The 18336-nt window shown below is 43.0% G+C and overlaps 33 non-coding genes across 33 annotated transcripts; all 33 read right to left on the reverse strand.

Moving 5' to 3' along the window:
* Positions 1 to 80: 80 nt before the first annotated feature.
* trnap-ugg (transfer RNA proline (anticodon UGG)) lies at positions 81 to 152 on the reverse strand. Its single transcript has one exon. It is a non-coding gene; the product is annotated as a tRNA-Pro (tRNA).
* Positions 153 to 519: 367 nt separating this feature from the next.
* LOC140366440 (U4 spliceosomal RNA) lies at positions 520 to 660 on the reverse strand. The gene has a single exon (XR_011927990.1). It is a non-coding gene; the product is annotated as a U4 spliceosomal RNA (small nuclear RNA).
* A 504-nt stretch (positions 661 to 1164) lies between these two features.
* Positions 1165 to 1236, reverse strand: trnap-ugg (transfer RNA proline (anticodon UGG)). Its single transcript has one exon. It is a non-coding gene; the product is annotated as a tRNA-Pro (tRNA).
* A 367-nt stretch (positions 1237 to 1603) lies between these two features.
* LOC140366351 (U4 spliceosomal RNA) lies at positions 1604 to 1744 on the reverse strand. Its single transcript, XR_011927904.1, has one exon. It is a non-coding gene; the product is annotated as a U4 spliceosomal RNA (small nuclear RNA).
* A 504-nt stretch (positions 1745 to 2248) lies between these two features.
* On the reverse strand, positions 2249 to 2320 carry trnap-ugg (transfer RNA proline (anticodon UGG)). The gene has a single exon. It is a non-coding gene; the product is annotated as a tRNA-Pro (tRNA).
* Positions 2321 to 2687: 367 nt separating this feature from the next.
* Positions 2688 to 2828, reverse strand: LOC140366352 (U4 spliceosomal RNA). Its single transcript, XR_011927905.1, has one exon. It is a non-coding gene; the product is annotated as a U4 spliceosomal RNA (small nuclear RNA).
* A 675-nt stretch (positions 2829 to 3503) lies between these two features.
* trnap-cgg (transfer RNA proline (anticodon CGG)) lies at positions 3504 to 3577 on the reverse strand. The gene has a single exon. It is a non-coding gene; the product is annotated as a tRNA-Pro (tRNA).
* Positions 3578 to 3674: 97 nt separating this feature from the next.
* trnap-ugg (transfer RNA proline (anticodon UGG)) lies at positions 3675 to 3746 on the reverse strand. Its single transcript has one exon. It is a non-coding gene; the product is annotated as a tRNA-Pro (tRNA).
* Positions 3747 to 4113: 367 nt separating this feature from the next.
* On the reverse strand, positions 4114 to 4254 carry LOC140366441 (U4 spliceosomal RNA). The gene has a single exon (XR_011927991.1). It is a non-coding gene; the product is annotated as a U4 spliceosomal RNA (small nuclear RNA).
* Positions 4255 to 4758: 504 nt separating this feature from the next.
* trnap-ugg (transfer RNA proline (anticodon UGG)) lies at positions 4759 to 4830 on the reverse strand. The gene has a single exon. It is a non-coding gene; the product is annotated as a tRNA-Pro (tRNA).
* A 367-nt stretch (positions 4831 to 5197) lies between these two features.
* On the reverse strand, positions 5198 to 5338 carry LOC140366353 (U4 spliceosomal RNA). Its single transcript, XR_011927906.1, has one exon. It is a non-coding gene; the product is annotated as a U4 spliceosomal RNA (small nuclear RNA).
* A 504-nt stretch (positions 5339 to 5842) lies between these two features.
* trnap-cgg (transfer RNA proline (anticodon CGG)) lies at positions 5843 to 5914 on the reverse strand. The gene has a single exon. It is a non-coding gene; the product is annotated as a tRNA-Pro (tRNA).
* A 97-nt stretch (positions 5915 to 6011) lies between these two features.
* Positions 6012 to 6083, reverse strand: trnap-ugg (transfer RNA proline (anticodon UGG)). Its single transcript has one exon. It is a non-coding gene; the product is annotated as a tRNA-Pro (tRNA).
* A 367-nt stretch (positions 6084 to 6450) lies between these two features.
* Positions 6451 to 6591, reverse strand: LOC140366354 (U4 spliceosomal RNA). The gene has a single exon (XR_011927907.1). It is a non-coding gene; the product is annotated as a U4 spliceosomal RNA (small nuclear RNA).
* A 678-nt stretch (positions 6592 to 7269) lies between these two features.
* Positions 7270 to 7341, reverse strand: trnap-cgg (transfer RNA proline (anticodon CGG)). Its single transcript has one exon. It is a non-coding gene; the product is annotated as a tRNA-Pro (tRNA).
* A 536-nt stretch (positions 7342 to 7877) lies between these two features.
* On the reverse strand, positions 7878 to 8018 carry LOC140366355 (U4 spliceosomal RNA). Its single transcript, XR_011927908.1, has one exon. It is a non-coding gene; the product is annotated as a U4 spliceosomal RNA (small nuclear RNA).
* Positions 8019 to 8522: 504 nt separating this feature from the next.
* trnap-cgg (transfer RNA proline (anticodon CGG)) lies at positions 8523 to 8594 on the reverse strand. Its single transcript has one exon. It is a non-coding gene; the product is annotated as a tRNA-Pro (tRNA).
* Positions 8595 to 8691: 97 nt separating this feature from the next.
* On the reverse strand, positions 8692 to 8763 carry trnap-ugg (transfer RNA proline (anticodon UGG)). The gene has a single exon. It is a non-coding gene; the product is annotated as a tRNA-Pro (tRNA).
* Positions 8764 to 9130: 367 nt separating this feature from the next.
* On the reverse strand, positions 9131 to 9271 carry LOC140366356 (U4 spliceosomal RNA). Its single transcript, XR_011927909.1, has one exon. It is a non-coding gene; the product is annotated as a U4 spliceosomal RNA (small nuclear RNA).
* Positions 9272 to 9949: 678 nt separating this feature from the next.
* Positions 9950 to 10021, reverse strand: trnap-cgg (transfer RNA proline (anticodon CGG)). The gene has a single exon. It is a non-coding gene; the product is annotated as a tRNA-Pro (tRNA).
* A 536-nt stretch (positions 10022 to 10557) lies between these two features.
* On the reverse strand, positions 10558 to 10698 carry LOC140366410 (U4 spliceosomal RNA). The gene has a single exon (XR_011927960.1). It is a non-coding gene; the product is annotated as a U4 spliceosomal RNA (small nuclear RNA).
* A 678-nt stretch (positions 10699 to 11376) lies between these two features.
* Positions 11377 to 11448, reverse strand: trnap-cgg (transfer RNA proline (anticodon CGG)). The gene has a single exon. It is a non-coding gene; the product is annotated as a tRNA-Pro (tRNA).
* Positions 11449 to 11545: 97 nt separating this feature from the next.
* On the reverse strand, positions 11546 to 11617 carry trnap-ugg (transfer RNA proline (anticodon UGG)). The gene has a single exon. It is a non-coding gene; the product is annotated as a tRNA-Pro (tRNA).
* Positions 11618 to 11984: 367 nt separating this feature from the next.
* LOC140366358 (U4 spliceosomal RNA) lies at positions 11985 to 12125 on the reverse strand. Its single transcript, XR_011927910.1, has one exon. It is a non-coding gene; the product is annotated as a U4 spliceosomal RNA (small nuclear RNA).
* A 678-nt stretch (positions 12126 to 12803) lies between these two features.
* On the reverse strand, positions 12804 to 12875 carry trnap-cgg (transfer RNA proline (anticodon CGG)). The gene has a single exon. It is a non-coding gene; the product is annotated as a tRNA-Pro (tRNA).
* Positions 12876 to 13411: 536 nt separating this feature from the next.
* On the reverse strand, positions 13412 to 13552 carry LOC140366408 (U4 spliceosomal RNA). The gene has a single exon (XR_011927958.1). It is a non-coding gene; the product is annotated as a U4 spliceosomal RNA (small nuclear RNA).
* A 678-nt stretch (positions 13553 to 14230) lies between these two features.
* trnap-cgg (transfer RNA proline (anticodon CGG)) lies at positions 14231 to 14302 on the reverse strand. Its single transcript has one exon. It is a non-coding gene; the product is annotated as a tRNA-Pro (tRNA).
* An 89-nt stretch (positions 14303 to 14391) lies between these two features.
* Positions 14392 to 14463, reverse strand: trnap-ugg (transfer RNA proline (anticodon UGG)). Its single transcript has one exon. It is a non-coding gene; the product is annotated as a tRNA-Pro (tRNA).
* A 367-nt stretch (positions 14464 to 14830) lies between these two features.
* LOC140366409 (U4 spliceosomal RNA) lies at positions 14831 to 14971 on the reverse strand. The gene has a single exon (XR_011927959.1). It is a non-coding gene; the product is annotated as a U4 spliceosomal RNA (small nuclear RNA).
* Positions 14972 to 15649: 678 nt separating this feature from the next.
* On the reverse strand, positions 15650 to 15721 carry trnap-cgg (transfer RNA proline (anticodon CGG)). The gene has a single exon. It is a non-coding gene; the product is annotated as a tRNA-Pro (tRNA).
* Positions 15722 to 16257: 536 nt separating this feature from the next.
* On the reverse strand, positions 16258 to 16398 carry LOC140366359 (U4 spliceosomal RNA). Its single transcript, XR_011927911.1, has one exon. It is a non-coding gene; the product is annotated as a U4 spliceosomal RNA (small nuclear RNA).
* Positions 16399 to 17075: 677 nt separating this feature from the next.
* Positions 17076 to 17147, reverse strand: trnap-cgg (transfer RNA proline (anticodon CGG)). The gene has a single exon. It is a non-coding gene; the product is annotated as a tRNA-Pro (tRNA).
* Positions 17148 to 17683: 536 nt separating this feature from the next.
* Positions 17684 to 17824, reverse strand: LOC140366360 (U4 spliceosomal RNA). The gene has a single exon (XR_011927912.1). It is a non-coding gene; the product is annotated as a U4 spliceosomal RNA (small nuclear RNA).
* Positions 17825 to 18336: the final 512 nt, after the last annotated feature.

Below are 18336 nucleotides of genomic sequence, written 5' to 3' on the forward strand. Positions count from 1 at the left end.
AAGGCCTCAACTGACCTACAAAAGCAATTAAGTATCATTAAAAGGTGTTCGATCTAAACTGCACCATCTTGTTTGTTCTTGGGCTCATCCGGGATTTGAACCCGGGACCTCTCGCACCCAAAGCGAGAATCATACCCCTAGACCAACGAGCCACTTTTGCCAGTTTGCATAGTCGAGTCGGAAACAGCCCATTGAAATCAATTTTACAAACTAGCCAACACTCACTGGTCGGTCTACGGCTCCTCCGACTTACCGAGATTTGAACACAGGACCTCTTGTTCCCATAGTGACAGTCACACCCCTGGAATGATAAGCTAGAGAACTCATCCAATTTTTTGTCTCATAACTGAAAAAAGGATTAACATTTGAGCAAGTCGTCATCAGTTACTTCTGGTGTACTTCTTCTAGCACGTGCATACCAATGACTTTGATCTGAACTAGTTGTGTACAAAGTATGTAGCTCTATTTCTGGTGGAATGTCACGTGTTTTGACGAGCTTACCTTATACATGAAAATACGCCTCCTCAGAGACTGTCAAAAATTGCCACAGTCGACTATATTTCAAGTCGCCAAGGCGGGGTATTGGGTAAAGTTTTCAACTAGCAATAACCGCGCCTCGGATTGACCTCATAGACTACAATACTGCCACTGCGCAAAGCTAACACGTACTTTGAGAAAGAATGGCCAGGGCTTGGTTCTTGCCACTTCCTGGTCATGGTAGGTCACTGAGGGCAGAGCAAAACTTTGGCCAAGAAGGGAGCTTCTTTTACAAAAAAACCTGCATGTAACACCTGGAAAAATGTCGGTAGCAGACTTCAAAGCCTGTTGACTGAAAGAGTAACAAAATGCATGGGTACAACTTAAATCTTTGCTTTTTAGTACGCCTTCACCAGGCGGGATGAATATTCAATTTTCAACCCGTAACCTTGCCGCCACAAAATAAAACAATAGTTCCCAGCAGATTTGATCTTCTTGCAGTAAAGACAGCCAAACTGTTGCTAGTTTCATTTGTATAACAGTAAATATAGAAAGAACTGTCTCAATCATGTTTGGTGAGATTATTCATAGTTGGAAAGTGCAGGTCAGTTTGGTTGCATTGGAAAGTAGAAAATTCTGACTGAAAACCCACAAACAATAAGTCAGTGAATACCACCCTTATAGAAGGGGCTCATCCGAGATTTGAACCCGGGACCTCTCGCACCCAAAACGAGAATCATACCCCTAGACCAACGAGCCACTTTTGCCAGCTCGCATAGTCGAGTTGAAAACAGCCCATTGAAATCAATTTTACAAACTAGCCAACACTCACTGGTCGGTCTACGGCTCCTCCGACTTACCGAGATTTGAACACAGGACCTCTTGTTCCCATAGTGACAGTCACACCCCTGGAATGATAAGCTAGAGAACTCATCCAATTTTTTGTCTCATAACTGAAAAAAGGATTAACATTTGAGCAAGTCGTCATCAGTTACTTCTGGTGTACTTCTTCTAGTCCGTGCATACCAATGACTTTGATCTGAACTAGTTGTGTACAAAGTATGTAGCTCTATTTCTGGTGGAATGTCACGTGTTTTGACGAGCTTACCTTATACATGAAAATACGCCTCCTCAGAGACTGTCAAAAATTGCCACAGTCGACTATATTTCAAGTCGCCAAGGCGGGGTATTGGGTAAAGTTTTCAACTAGCAATAATCGCGCCTCGGATTGACCTCATAGGCTACAATACTGCCACTGCGCAAAGCTAACACGTACTTTGAGAAAGAATGGCCAGGGCTTGGTTCTTGCCACTTCCTGGTCATGGTAGGTCATTGAGGGCAGAGCAAAACTTTGGCCAAGAAGGGAGCTTCTTTTACAAAAAAAACTGCATGTAACACCTGGAAAAATGTCTGTAGCAGATTTCAAAGCCTGTTGACTGAAAGAGTAACAAAATGCATGGGTACAACTTAAATCTTTGCTTTTTAGTACGCCTTCACCAGGCAAGATGAATAATCAATTTTCAACCCGTAACCTTGCCGCCACAAAATAAAACAATAGTTCCCAGCAGATTTGATCTTCTTGCAGTAAAGAAAGACAAACTGTTGCTAGTTTCATTTGTATAACAGTAAATATAGAAAGAACTGTCTCAATCATGTTTGGTGAGATTATTCATAGTTGGAAAGTGCAAGTCAGTTTGGTTGCATTGGAAAGTAGAAAATTCTGACCGAAAACCCACAAACAATGGGTCAGTGAATACCAGCCTTATTGAAGTGGCTCGTCCGGGATTTGAACCGGGGACCTCTCGCACCCAAAGCGAGAATAATACCCCTAGACCAACGAGCCACTTTTGCCAGTTCGCATAGTCGAGTCGAAAACAGCCCATTGAAATCAATTTTACAAACTAGCCAACACTCACTGGTCGGTCTACGGCTCCTCCGACTTACCGAGATTTGAACACAGGACCTCTTGTTCCCATAGTGACAGTCACACCCCTGGAATGATAAGCTAGAGAACTCATCCAATTTTTTGTCTCATAACTGAAAAAAGGATTAACATTTGAGCAAGTCGTCATCAGTTACTTCTGGTGTACTTCTTCTAGTACGTGCATACCAATGACTTTGATCTGAACTAGTTGTGTACAAAGTATGTAGCTCTATATCTGGTGGAATGTCAGGTGTTTTGACGAGCTTACCTTATACATGAAAATACGCCTCCTCAGAGACTGTCAAAAATTGCCACAGTCGACTATATTTCAAGTCGCCAAGGCGGGGTATTGGGTAAAGTTTTCAACTAGCAATAATCGCGCCTCGGATTGACCTCATAGGCTACAATACTGCCACTGCGCAAAGCTAACACGTACTTTGAGAAAGAATGGCCAGGGCTTGGTTCTTGCCACTTCCTGGTCATGGTAGGTCATTGAGGGCAGAGCAAAACTTTGGCCAAGAAGGGAGCTTCTTTTACAAAAAAAATGCATGTAACACCTGGAAAAATGTCGGTAGCAGACTTCAAAGCCTGTTGACTGAAAGAGTAACAAAATGCATGGGTACAACTTAAATCTTTGCTTTTTAGTACGCCTTCACCAGGCGGGATGAATAATCAATTTTCAACCCGTAACCTTGCCGCCACAAAATAAAACAATAGTTCCCAGCAGATTTGATCTTCTTGCAGTAAAGAAAGACAAACTGTTGCTAGTTTCATTTGTATAACAGTAAATATAGAAAGAACTGTCTCAATCATGTTTGGTGAGATTATTCATAGTTGGAAAGTGCAAGTCAGTTTGGTTGCATTGGAAAGTAGAAAATTCTGACTGAAAACCCACAAACAATGGGTCAGTGAATACCAGCCTTATGGAAGGGGCTAGTCCGGGATTTGAACCCGGGACCTCTCGCACCCAAAGCGAGAATCATACCCCCAGACCAACGAGCCACTTTTGCCAGTTTGCATAGTCAGTTTGGTTGCATTGGAAAGTAGAAAATCCTGACTGAAAACCCACAAACAATGGGTGAGTGAATACCAGCCTTATAGAAGGCGCTCGTCCGGGATTTCAACCCGGGACCTCTCGCACCCGAAGCGAGAATCATACCCCTAGACCAACGAGCCACATTTACTTACATTTCAAGGCCTCAACTGACCTACAAAAGCAATTAAGTATCATTAAAAGGTGTTCGATCTAAACTGCACCATCTTGTTTGTTCTTGGGCTCATCCGGGATTTGAACCCGGGACCTCTCGCACCCAAAGCGAGAATCATACCCCTAGACCAACGAGCCACTTTTGCCAGTTTGCAGAGTCGAGTCGGAAACAGCCCATTGAAATCAATTTTACAAACTAGCCAACACTCACTGGTCGGTCTACGGCTCCTCCGACTTAACGAGATTTGAACACAGGACCTCTTGTTCCCATAGTGACAGTCACACCCCTGGAATGATAAGCTAGAGAACTCATCCAATTTTTTGTCTCATAACTGAAAAAAGGATTAACATTTGAGCAAGTCGTCATCAGTTACTTCTGGTGTACTTCTTCTAGCACGTGCATACCAATGACTTTGATCTGAACTAGTTGTGTACAAAGTATGTAGCTCTATTTCTGGTGGAATGTCACGTGTTTTGACGAGCTTACCTTATACATGAAAATACGCCTCCTCAGAGACTGTCAAAAATTGCCACAGTCGACTATATTTCAAGTCGCCAAGGCGGGGTATTGGGTAAAGTTTTCAACTAGCAATAACCGCGCCTCGGATTGACCTCATAGACTACAATACTGCCACTGCGCAAAGCTAACACGTACTTTGAGAAAGAATGGCCAGGGCTTGGTTCTTGCCACTTCCTGGTCATGGTAGGTCATTGAGGGCAGAGCAAAACTTTGGCCAAGAAGGGAGCTTCTTTTACAAAAAAACCTGCATGTAACACCTGGAAAAATGTCGGTAGCAGACTTCAAAGCCTGTTGACTGAAAGAGTAACAAAATGCATGGGTACAACTTAAATCTTTGCTTTTTAGTACGCCTTCACCAGGCGGGATGAATAATCAATTTTCAACCCGTAACCTTGCCGCCACAAAATAAAACAATAGTTCCCAGCAGATTTGATCTTCTTGCAGTAAAGACAGCCAAACTGTTGCTAGTTTCATTTGTATAACAGTAAATATAGAAAGAACTGTCTCAATCATGTTTGGTGAGATTATTCATAGTTGGAAAGTGCAGGTCAGTTTGGTTGCATTGGAAAGTAGAAAATTCTGACTGAAAACCCACAAACAATGAGTCAGTGAATACCAGCCTTATAGAAGGGGCTCATCCGAGATTTGAACCCGGGACCTCTCGCACCCAAAACGAGAATCATACCCCTAGACCAACGAGCCTCTTTTGCCAGTTCGCATAGTCGAGTCGAAAACAGCCCATTGAAATCAATTTAACAAACTAGCCAACACTCACTGGTCGGTCTACGGCTCCTCCGACTTACCGAGATTTGAACACAGGACCTCTTGTTCCCATAGTGACAGTCACACCCCTGGAATGATAAGCTAGAGAACTCAACCAATTTTTTGTCTCATAACTGAAAAAAGGATTAACATTTGAGCAAGTCGTCATCAGTTACTTCTGGTGTACTTCTTCTAGTACGTGCATACCAATGACTTTGATCTGAACTAGTTGTGTACAAAGTATGTAGCTCTATTTCTGGTGGAATGTCACGTGTTTTGACGAGCTTACCTTATACATGAAAATACGCCTCCTCAGAGACTGTCAAAAATTGCCACAGTCGACTATATTTCAAGTCGCCAAGGCGGGGTATTGGGTAAAGTTTTCAACTAGCAATAATCGCGCCTCGGATTGACCTCATAGGCTACAATACTGCCACTGCGCAAAGCTAACGTGTACTTTGAGAAAGAATGGCCAGGGCTTGGTTCTTGCCACTTCCTGGTCATGGTAGGTCATTGAGGGCAGAGCAAAACTTTGGCCAAGAAGGGAGCTTCTTTTACAAAAAAAACTGCATGTAACACCTGGAAAAATGTCTGTAGCAGATTTCAAAGCCTGTTGACTGAAAGAGTAACAAAATGCATGGGTACAACTTAAATCTTTGCTTTTTAGTACGCCTTCACCAGGCGGGATGAATAATCAATTTTCAACCCGTAACCTTGCCGCCACAAAATAAAACAATAGTTCCCAGCAGATTTGATCTTCTTGCAGTAAAGAAAGACAAACTGTTGCTAGTTTCATTTGTATAACAGTAAATATAGAAAGAACTGTCTCAATCATGTTTGGTGAGATTATTTATAGTTGGAAAGTGCAAGTCAGTTTGGTTGCATTGGAAAGTAGAAAATTCTGACTGAAAACCCACAAACAATGGGTCAGTGAATACCAGCCTTATTGAAGGGGCTCGTCCAGGATTTAAACCCGGGACCTCTCGCACCCGAAGCGAGAATCATACCCCTAGACCAACGAGCCACATTTACTTACATTTCAAGGCCTCAACTGACCTACAAAAGCAATTAAGTATCATTAAAAGGTGTTCGATCTAAACTGCACCATCTTGTTTGTTCTTGGGCTCATCCGGGATTTGAACCCGGGACCTCTCGCACCCAAAGCGAGAATCATACCCCTAGACCAACGAGCCACATTTGCCAGTTCGCATAGTCGAGTCGAAAACAGCCCATTGAAATCAATTTTACAAACTAGCCAACACTCACTGGTCGGTCTACGGCTCCTCCGACTTACCGAGATTTGAACACAGGACCTCTTGTTCCCATAGTGACAGTCACACCCCTGGAATGATAAGCTAGAGAACTCATCCAATTTTTTGTCTCATAACTGAAAAAAGGATTAACATTTGAGCAAGTCGTCATCAGTTACTTCTGGTGTACTTCTTCTAGCACGTGCATACCAATGACTTTGATCTGAACTAGTTGTGTACAAAGTATGTAGCTCTATTTCTGGTGGAATGTCACGTGTTTTGACGTGCTTACCTTATACATGAAAATAAGCCTCCTCAGAGACTGTCAAAAATTGCCACAGTCGACTATATTTCAAGTCGCCAAGGCGGGGTATTGGGTAAAGTTTTCAACTAGCAATAATCGCGCCTCGGATTGACCTCATAGGCTACAATACTGCCACTGCGCAAAGCTAACACATACTTTGAGAAAGAATGGCCAGGGCTTGGTTCTTGCCACTTCCTGGTCATGGTAGGTCATTGAGGGCAGAGCAAAACTTTGGCCAAGAAGGGAGCTTCTTTTACACAAAAAACTGCATGTAACACCTGGAAAAATGTCTGTAGCAGATTTCAAAGCCTGTTGACTGAAAGAGTAACAAAATGCATGGGTACAACTTAAATCTTTGCTTTTTAGTACGCCTTCACCAGGCGGGATGAATAATCAATTTTCAACCCGTAACCTTGCCGCCACAAAATAAAACAATAGTTCCCAGCAGATTTGATCTTCTTGCAGTAAAGAAAGACAAACTGTTGCTAGTTTCATTTGTATAACAGTAAATATAGAAAGAACTGTCTCAATCATGTTTGGTGAGATTATTCATAGTTGGAAAGTGCAAGTCAGTTTGGTTGCATTGGAAAGTAGAAAATTCTGACTGAAAACCCACAAACAATGGGTCAGTGAATACCAGCCTTATGGAAGGGGCTAGTCCGGGATTTGAACCCGGGACCTCTCGCACCCAAAGCGAGAATCATACCCCCAGACCAACGAGCCACTTTTGCCAGTTTGCATAGTCAGTTTGGTTGCATTGGAAAGTAGAAAATTCTGACTGAAAACCCACAAACAATGGGTCAGTGAATACCAGCCTTATAGAAGGGGCTCGTCCGGGATTTCAACCCGGGACCTCTCGCACCCGAAGCGAGAATCATACCCCTAGACCAACGAGCCACATTTACTTACATTTCAAGGCCTCAATTGACCTACAAAAGCAATTAAGTATCATTAAAAGGTGTTCGATCTAAACTGCACCATCTTGTTTGTTCTTGGGCTCGTTCGGGATTTGAACCCAGGACCTTTCGCACCCAAAGCGAGAATAATACCCCTAGACCAACGAGCCACTTTTGCCACTTTGCATAGTTGAGTCGAAAACAGCCCATTGAAATCAATTTTACAAACTAGCCAACACTCACTGGTCGGTCTACGGCTCCTCCGACTTACCGAGATTTGAACACAGGACCTCTTGTTCCCATAGTGACAGTCACACCCCTGGAATGATAAGCTAGAGAACTCAACCAATTTTTTGTCTCATAACTGAAAAAAGGATTAACATTTGAGCAAGTCGTCATCAGTTACTTCTGGTGTACTTCTTCTAGTACGTGCATACCAATGACTTTGATCTGAACTAGTTGTGTACAAAGTATGTAGCTCTATTTCTGGTGGAATGTCACGTGTTTTGACGAGCTTACCTTATACATGAAAATACGCCTCCTCAGAGACTGTCAAAAATTGCCACAGTCGACTATATTTCAAGTCGCCAAGGCGGGGTATTGGGTAAAGTTTTCAACTAGCAATAATCGCGCCTCGGATTGACCTCATAGGCTACAATACTGCCACTGCGCAAAGCTAACGTGTACTTTGAGAAAGAATGGCCAGGGCTTGGTTCTTGCCACTTCCTGGTCATGGTAGGTCATTGAGGGCAGAGCAAAACTTTGGCCAAGAAGGGAGCTTCTTTTACAAAAAAAACTGCATGTAACACCTGGAAAAATGTCTGTAGCAGATTTCAAAGCCTGTTGACTGAAAGAGTAACAAAATGCATGGGTACAACTTAAATCTTTGCTTTTTAGTACGCCTTCACCAGGCGGGATGAATAATCAATTTTCAACCCGTAACCTTGCCGCCACAAAATAAAACAATAGTTCCCAGCAGATTTGATCTTCTTGCAGTAAAGAAAGACAAACTGTTGCTAGTTTCATTTGTATAACAGTAAATATAGAAAGAACTGTCTCAATCATGTTTGGTGAGATTATTTATAGTTGGAAAGTGCAAGTCAGTTTGGTTGCATTGGAAAGTAGAAAATTCTGACTGAAAACCCACAAACAATGGGTCAGTGAATACCAGCCTTATTGAAGGGGCTCGTCCAGGATTTAAACCCGGGACCTCTCGCACCCGAAGCGAGAATCATACCCCTAGACCAACGAGCCACATTTACTTACATTTCAAGGCCTCAACTGACCTACAAAAGCAATTAAGTATCATTAAAAGGTGTTCGATCTAAACTGCACCATCTTGTTTGTTCTTGGGCTCATCCGGGATTTGAACCCGGGACCTCTCGCACCCAAAGCGAGAATCATACCCCTAGACCAACGAGCCACATTTGCCAGTTCGCATAGTCGAGTCGAAAACAGCCCATTGAAATCAATTTTACAAACTAGCCAACACTCACTGGTCGGTCTACGGCTCCTCCGACTTACCGAGATTTGAACACAGGACCTCTTGTTCCCATAGTGACAGTCACACCCCTGGAATGATAAGCTAGAGAACTCATCCAATTTTTTGTCTCATAACTGAAAAAAGGATTAACATTTGAGCAAGTCGTCATCAGTTACTTCTGGTGTACTTCTTCTAGCACGTGCATACCAATGACTTTGATCTGAACTAGTTGTGTACAAAGTATGTAGCTCTATTTCTGGTGGAATGTCACGTGTTTTGACGTGCTTACCTTATACATGAAAATAAGCCTCCTCAGAGACTGTCAAAAATTGCCACAGTCGACTATATTTCAAGTCGCCAAGGCGGGGTATTGGGTAAAGTTTTCAACTAGCAATAATCGCGCCTCGGATTGACCTCATAGGCTACAATACTGCCACTGCGCAAAGCTAACACATACTTTGAGAAAGAATGGCCAGGGCTTGGTTCTTGCCACTTCCTGGTCATGGTAGGTCATTGAGGGCAGAGCAAAACTTTGGCCAAGAAGGGAGCTTCTTTTACACAAAAAACTGCATGTAACACCTGGAAAAATGTCTGTAGCAGATTTCAAAGCCTGTTGACTGAAAGAGTAACAAAATGCATGGGTACAACTTAAATCTTTGCTTTTTAGTACGCCTTCACCAGGCGGGATGAATAATCAATTTTCAACCCGTAACCTTGCCGCCACAAAATAAAACAATAGTTCCCAGCAGATTTGATCTTCTTGCAGTAAAGAAAGACAAACTGTTGCTAGTTTCATTTGTATAACAGTAAATATAGAAAGAACTGTCTCAATCATGTTTGGTGAGATTATTCATAGTTGGAAAGTGCAAGTCAGTTTGGTTGCATTGGAAAGTAGAAAATTCTGACTGAAAACCCACAAACAATGGGTCAGTGAATACCAGCCTTATGGAAGGGGCTAGTCCGGGATTTGAACCCGGGACCTCTCGCACCCAAAGCGAGAATCATACCCCCAGACCAACGAGCCACTTTTGCCAGTTTGCATAGTCAGTTTGGTTGCATTGGAAAGTAGAAAATTCTGACTGAAAACCCACAAACAATGGGTCAGTGAATACCAGCCTTATAGAAGGGGCTCGTCCGGGATTTCAACCCGGGACCTCTCGCACCCGAAGCGAGAATCATACCCCTAGACCAACGAGCCACATTTACTTACATTTCAAGGCCTCAATTGACCTACAAAAGCAATTAAGTATCATTAAAAGGTGTTCGATCTAAACTGCACCATCTTGTTTGTTCTTGGGCTCGTTCGGGATTTGAACCCAGGACCTTTCGCACCCAAAGCGAGAATAATACCCCTAGACCAACGAGCCACTTTTGCCACTTTGCATAGTTGAGTCGAAAACAGCCCATTGAAATCAATTTTACAAACTAGCCAACACTCACTGGTCGGTCTACGGCTCCTCCGACTTACCGAGATTTGAACACAGGACCTCTTGTTCCCATAGTGACAGTCACACCCCTGGAATGATAAGCTAGAGAACTCATCCAATTTTTTGTCTCATAACTGAAAAAAGGATTAACATTTGCGCAAGTCGTCATCAGTTACTTCTGGTGTACTTCTTCTAGTACGTGCATACCAATGACTTTGATCTGAACTAGTTGTGTACAAAGTATGTAGCTCTATATCTGGTGGAATGTCAGGTGTTTTGACGAGCTTACCTTATACATGAAAATACGCCTCCTCAGAGACTGTCAAAAATTGCCACAGTCGACTATATTTCAAGTCGCCAAGGCGGGATATTGGGTAAAGTTTTCAACTAGCAATAATCGCGCCTCAGATTGACCTCATAGGCTACAATACTGCCACTGCGCAAAGCTAACACGTACTTTGAGAAAGAATGGCCAGGGCTTGGTTCTTGCCACTTCCTGGTCATGGTAGGTCATTGAGGGCAGAGCAAAACTTTGGCCAAGAAGGGAGCTTCTTTTACAAAAAAACCTGCATGTAACACCTGGAAAAATGTCGGTAGCAGACTTCAAAGCCTGTTGACTGAAAGAGTAACAAAATGCATGGGTACAACTTAAATCTTTGCTTTTTAGTACGCCTTCACCAGGCGGGATGAATAATCAATTTTCAACCCGTAACCTTGCCGCCACAAAATAAAACAATAGTTCCCAGCAGATTTGATCTTCTTGCAGTAAAGACAGCCAAACTGTTGCTAGTTTCATTTGTATAACAGTAAATATAGAAAGAACTGTCTCAATCATGTTTGGTGAGATTATTCATAGTTGGAAAGTGCAAGTCAGTTTGGTTGCATTGGAAAGTAGAAAATTCTGACTGAAAACCCACAAACAATGGGTCAGTGAATACCAGCCTTATGGAAGGGGCTAGTCCGGGATTTGAACCCGGGACCTCTCGCACCCAAAGCGAGAATCATACCCCCAGACCAACGAGCCACTTTTGCCAGTTTGCATAGTCAGTTTGGTTGCATTGGAAAGTAGAAAATTCTGACTGAAAACCCACAAACAATGGGTCAGTGAATACCAGCCTTATTGAAGGGGCTCGTCCAGGATTTAAACCCGGGACCTCTCGCACCCGAAGCGAGAATCATACCCCTAGACCAACGAGCCACATTTACTTACATTTCAAGGCCTCAACTGACCTACAAAAGCAATTAAGTATCATTAAAAGGTGTTCGATCTAAACTGCACCATCTTGTTTGTTCTTGGGCTCATCCGGGATTTGAACCCGGGACCTCTCGCACCCAAAGCGAGAATCATACCCCTAGACCAACGAGCCACTTTTGCCAGTTCGCATAGTCGAGTCGAAAACAGCCCATTGAAATCAATTTTACAAACTAGCCAACACTCACTGGTCGGTCTACGGCTCCTCCGACTTACCGAGATTTGAACACAGGACCTCTTGTTCCCATAGTGACAGTCACACCCCTGGAATGATAAGCTAGAGAACTCATCCAATTTTTTGTCTCATAACTGAAAAAAGGATTAACATTTGAGCAAGTCGTCATCAGTTACTTCTGGTGTACTTCTTCTAGCACGTGCATACCAATGACTTTGATCTGAACTAGTTGTGTACAAAGTATGTAGCTCTATTTCTGGTGGAATGTCACGTGTTTTGACGTGCTTACCTTATACATGAAAATAAGCCTCCTCAGAGACTGTCAAAAATTGCCACAGTCGACTATATTTCAAGTCGCCAAGGCGGGGTATTGGGTAAAGTTTTCAACTAGCAATAATCGCGCCTCGGATTGACCTCATAGGCTACAATACTGCCACTGCGCAAAGCTAACACATACTTTGAGAAAGAATGGCCAGGGCTTGGTTTTTGCCACTTCCTGGTCATGGTAGGTCATTGAGGGCAGAGCAAAACTTTGGCCAAGAAGGGAGCTTCTTTTACACAAAAAACTGCATGTAACACCTGGAAAAATGTCTGTAGCAGATTTCAAAGCCTGTTGACTGAAAGAGTAACAAAATGCATGGGTACAACTTAAATCTTTGCTTTTTAGTACGCCTTCACCAGGCGGGATGAATAATCAATTTTCAACCCGTAACCTTGCCGCCACAAAATAAAACAATAGTTCCCAGCAGATTTGATCTTCTTGCAGTAAAGAAAGACAAACTGTTGCTAGTTTCATTTGTATAACAGTAAATATAGAAAGAACTGTCTCAATCATGTTTGGTGAGATTATTCATAGTTGGAAAGTGCAAGTAAGTTTGGTTGCATTGGAAAGTAGAAAATTCTGACTGAAAACCCACAAACAATGGGTCAGTGAATACCAGCCTTATGGAAGGGGCTAGTCCGGGATTTGAACCCGGGACCTCTCGCACCCAAAGCGAGAATCATACCCCCAGACCAACGAGCCACTTTTGCCAGTTTGCATAGTCAGTTTGGTTGCATTGGAAAGTAGAAAATTCTGACTGAAAACCCACAAACAATGGGTCAGTGAATACCAGCCTTATAGAAGGGGCTCGTCCGGGATTTCAACCCGGGACCTCTCGCACCCGAAGCGAGAATCATACCCCTAGACCAACGAGCCACATTTACTTACATTTCAAGGCCTCAATTGACCTACAAAAGCAATTAAGTATCATTAAAAGGTGTTCGATCTAAACTGCACCATCTTGTTTGTTCTTGGGCTCGTTCGGGATTTGAACCCAGGACCTTTCGCACCCAAAGCGAGAATAATACCCCTAGACCAACGAGCCACTTTTGCCACTTTGCATAGTTGAGTCGAAAACAGCCCATTGAAATCAATTTTACAAACTAGCCAACACTCACTGGTCGGTCTACGGCTCCTCCGACTTACCGAGATTTGAACACAGGACCTCTTGTTCCCATAGTGACAGTCACACCCCTGGAATGATAAGCTAGAGAACTCATCCAATTTTTTGTCTCATAACTGAAAAAAGGATTAACATTTGCGCAAGTCGTCATCAGTTACTTCTGGTGTACTTCTTCTAGTACGTGCATACCAATGACTTTGATCTGAACTAGTTGTGTACAAAGTATGTAGCTCTATATCTGGTGGAATGTCAGGTGTTTTGACGAGCTTACCTTATACATGAAAATACGCCTCCTCAGAGACTGTCAAAAATTGCCACAGTCGACTATATTTCAAGTCGCCAAGGCGGGGTATTGGGTAAAGTTTTCAACTAGCAATAATCGCGCCTCAGATTGACCTCATAGGCTACAATACTGCCACTGCGCAAAGCTAACACGTACTTTGAGAAAGAATGGCCAGGGCTTGGTTCTTGCCACTTCCTGGTCATGGTAGGTCATTGAGGGCAGAGCAAAACTTTGGCCAAGAAGGGAGCTTCTTTTACAAAAAAACCTGCATGTAACACCTGGAAAAATGTCGGTAGCAGACTTCAAAGCCTGTTGACTGAAAGAGTAACAAAATGCATGGGTACAACTTAAATCTTTGCTTTTTAGTACGCCTTCACCAGGCGGGATGAATAATCAATTTTCAACACGTAACCTTGCCGCCACAAAATAAAACAATAGTTCCCAGCAGATTTGATCTTCTTGCAGTAAAGACAGCCAAACTGTTGCTAGTTTCATTTGTATAACAGTAAATATAGAAAGAACTGTCTCAATCATGTTTGGTGAGATTATTCATAGTTGGAAAGTGCAAGTCAGTTTGGTTGCATTGGAAAGTAGAAAATTCTGACTGAAAACCCACAAACAATGGGTCAGTGAATACCAGCCTTATGGAAGGGGCTAGTCCGGGATTTGAACCCGGGACCTCTCGCACCCAAAGCGAGAATCATACCCCCAGACCAACGAGCCACTTTTGCCAGTTTGCATAGTCAGTTTGGTTGCATTGGAAAGTAGAAAATTCTGACTGAAAACCCACATACAATGGGCCAGTGAATACCAGCCTTATAGAAGGGGCTCGTCCGGGATTTGAACCCGGGACCTCTCGCACCCGAAGCGAGAATCATACCCCTAGACCAACGAGCCACATTTACTTACATTTCAAGGCCTCAACAAAAGCAATTAAGCATCATTAAAAGGTGTTCGATTTAAACTGCACCATTTTGTTTGTTCTTGGGCTCGTCCGGGATTTGAACCCGGGACCTCTCGCACCCAAAGAAAGAATCATACCCCTAGACCAACGAGCCACTTTTGCCAGTTTGCAAAGTCGAGTTGAAAACAGCCCATTGAAATCAATTTTACAAACTAGCCAACACTCACTGGTCGGTCTACGGCTCCTCCGACTTACCGAGATTTGAACACAGGACCTCTTGTTCCCATAGTGACAGTCACACCCCTGGAATGATAAGCTAGAGAACTCATCCAATTTTTTGTCTCATAACTGAAAAAAGGATTAACATTTGAGCAAGTCGTCATCAGTTACTTCTGGTGTACTTCTTCTAGTCCGTGCATACCAATGACTTTGATCTGAACTAGTTGTGTACAGAGTATGTAGCTCTATTTCTGGTGGAATGTCACGTGTTTTGACGAGCTTACCTTATACATGAAAATACGCCTCCTCAGAGACTGTCAAAAATTGCCACAGTCGACTATATTTCAAGTCGCCAAGGCGGGGTATTGGGTAAAGTTTTCAACTAGCAATAATCGCGCCTCAGATTGACCTCATAGGCTACAATACTGCCACTGCGCAAAGCTAACACGTACTTTGAGAAAGAATGGCCAGGGCTTGGTTCTTGCCACTTCCTGGTCATGGTAGGTCATTGAGGGCAGAGCAAAACTTTGGCCAAGAAGGGAGCTTCTTTTACAAAAAAACCTGCATATAACACCTGGAAAAATGTCGGTAGCAGACTTCAAAGCCTGTTGACTGAAAGAGTAACAAAATGCATGGGTACAACTTAAATCTTTGCTTTTTAGTACGCCTTCACCAGGCGGGATGAATAATCAATTTTCAACACGTAACCTTGCCGCCACAAAATAAAACAATAGTTCCCAGCAGATTTGATCTTCTTGCAGTAAAGACAGCCAAACTGTTGCTAGTTTCATTTGTATAACAGTAAATATAGAAAGAACTGTCTCAATCATGTTTGGTGAGATTATTCATAGTTGGAAAGTGCAAGTCAGTTTGGTTGCATTGGAAAGTAGAAAATTCTGACTGAAAACCCACAAACAATGGGTCAGTGAATACCAGCCTTATGGAAGGGGCTAGTCCGGGATTTGAACCCGGGACCTCTCGCACCCAAAGCGAGAATCATACCCCCAGACCAACGAGCCACTTTTGCCAGTTTGCATAGTCAGTTTGGTTGCATTGGAAAGTAGAAAATTCTGACTGAAAACCCACAAACAATGGGTCAGTGAATACCAGCATTATAGAAGGGGCTCGTCCGGGATTTCAACCCGGGACCTCTCGCACCCGAAGCGAGAATCATACCCCTAGACCAACGAGCCACATTTACTTACATTTCAAGGCCTCAATTGACCTACAAAAGCAATTAAGTATCATTAAAAGGTGTTCGATCTAAACTGCACCATCTTGTTTGTTCTTGGGCTCGTTCGGGATTTTAACCCAGGACCTTTCGCACCCAAAGCGAGAATAATACCCCTAGACCAACGAGCCACTTTTGCCACTTTGCATAGTTGAGTCGAAAACAGCCCATTGAAATCAATTTTACAAACTAGCCAACACTCACTGGTCGGTCTACGGCTCCTCCGACTTACCGAGATTTGAACACAGGACCTCTTGTTCCCATAGTGACAGTCACACCCCTGGAATGATAAGCTAGAGAACTCATCCAATTTTTTGTCTCATAACTGAAAAAAGGATTAACATTTGAGCAAGTCGTCATCAGTTACTTCTGGTGTACTTCTTCTAGTACGTGCATACCAATGACTTTGATCTGAACTAGTTGTGTACAAAGTATGTAGCTCTATATCTGGTGGAATGTCAGGTGTTTTGACGAGCTTACCTTATACATGAAAATACGCCTCCTCAGAGACTGTCAAAAATTGCCACAGTCGACTATATTTCAAGTCGCCAAGGCGGGGTATTGGGTAAAGTTTTCAACTAGCAATAATCGCGCCTCGGATTGACCTCATAGGCTACAATACTGCCACTGCGCAAAGCTAACACGTACTTTGAGAAAGAATGGCCAGGGCTTGGTTCTTGCCACTTCCTGGTCATGGTAGGTCATTGAGGGCAGAGCAAAACTTTGGCCAAGAAGGGAGCTTCTTTTACAAAAAAAATGCATGTAACACCTGGAAAAATGTCGGTAGCAGACTTCAAAGCCTGTTGACTGAAAGAGTAACAAAATGCATGGGTACAACTTAAATCTTTGCTTTTTAGTACGCCTTCACCAGGCGGGATGAATAATCAATTTTCAACCCGTAACCTTGCCGCCACAAAATAAAACAATAGTTCCCAGCAGATTTGATCTTCTTGCAGTAAAGAAAGACAAACTGTTGCTAGTTTCATTTGTATAACAGTAAATATAGAAAGAACTGTCTCAATCATGTTTGGTGAGATTATTCATAGTTGGAAAGTGCAAGTCAGTTTGGTTGCATTGGAAAGTAGAAAATTCTGACTGAAAACCCACAAACAATGGGTCAGTGAATACCAGCCTTATGGAAGGGGCTAGTCCGGGATTTGAACCCGGGACCTCTCGCACCCAAAGCGAGAATCATACCCCCAGACCAACGAGCCACTTTTGCCAGTTTGCATAGTCAGTTTGGTTGCATTGGAAAGTAGAAAATTCTGACTGAAAACCCACAAACAATGGGTCAGTGAATACCAGCCTTATAGAAGGGGCTCGTCCGGGATTTCAACCCGGGACCTCTCGCACCCGAAGCGAGAATCATACCCCTAGACCAACGAGCCACATTTACTTACATTTCAAGGCCTCAATTGACCTACAAAAGCAATTAAGTATCATTAAAAGGTGTTCGATCTAAACTGCACCATCTTGTTTGTTCTTGGGCTCGTTCGGGATTTGAACCCGGGACCTTTCGCACCCAAAGCGAGAATAATACCCCTAGACCAACGAGCCACTTTTGCCAGTTTGCATAGTTGAGTCGAAAACAGCCCATTGAAATCAATTTTACAAACTAGCCAACACTCACTGGTCGGTCTACGGCTCCTCCGACTTACCGAGATTTGAACACAGGACCTCTTGTTCCCATAGTGACAGTCACACCCCTGGAATGATAAGCTAGAGAACTCATCCAATTTTTTGTCTCATAACTGAAAAAAGGATTAACATTTGAGCAAGTCGTCATCAGTTACTTCTGGTGTACTTCTTCTAGTACGTGCATACCAATGACTTTGATCTGAACTAGTTGTGTACAAAGTATGTAGCTCTATATCTGGTGGAATGTCAGGTGTTTTGACGAGCTTACCTTATACATGAAAATACGCCTCCTCAGAGACTGTCAAAAATTGCCACAGTCGACTATATTTCAAGTCGCCAAGGCGGGGTATTGGGTAAAGTTTTCAACTAGCAATAATCGCGCCTCGGATTGACCTCATAGGCTACAATACTGCCACTGCGCAAAGCTAACACGTACTTTGAGAAAGAATGGCCAGGGCTTGGTTCTTGCCACTTCCTGGTCATGGTAGGTCATTGAGGGCAGAGCAAAACTTTGGCCAAGAAGGGAGCTTCTTTTACAAAAAAAATGCATGTAACACCTGGAAAAATGTCGGTAGCAGACTTCAAAGCCTGTTGACTGAAAGAGTAACAAAATGCATGGGTACAACTTAAATCTTTGCTTTTTAGTACGCCTTCACCAGGCGGGATGAATAATCAATTTTCAACCCGTAACCTTGCCGCCACAAAATAAAACAATAGTTCCCAGCAGATTTGATCTTCTTGCAGTAAAGAAAGACAAACTGTTGCTAGTTTCATTTGTATAACAGTAAATATAGAAAGAACTGTCTCAATCATGTTTGGTGAGATTATTCATAGTTGGAAAGTGCAAGTCAGTTTGGTTGCATTGGAAAGTAGAAAATTCTGACTGAAAACCCACAAACAATGGGTCAGTGAATACCAGCCTTATGGAAGGGGCTAGTC

Source organism: Eucyclogobius newberryi, unplaced genomic scaffold (genome assembly GCF_026437365.1).
Source record: "Eucyclogobius newberryi isolate DKJ021-1_F unplaced genomic scaffold, fEucNew1.0.hap1 SCAF_19, whole genome shotgun sequence".
NCBI lineage: Eukaryota > Metazoa > Chordata > Actinopteri > Gobiiformes > Gobiidae > Eucyclogobius > Eucyclogobius newberryi.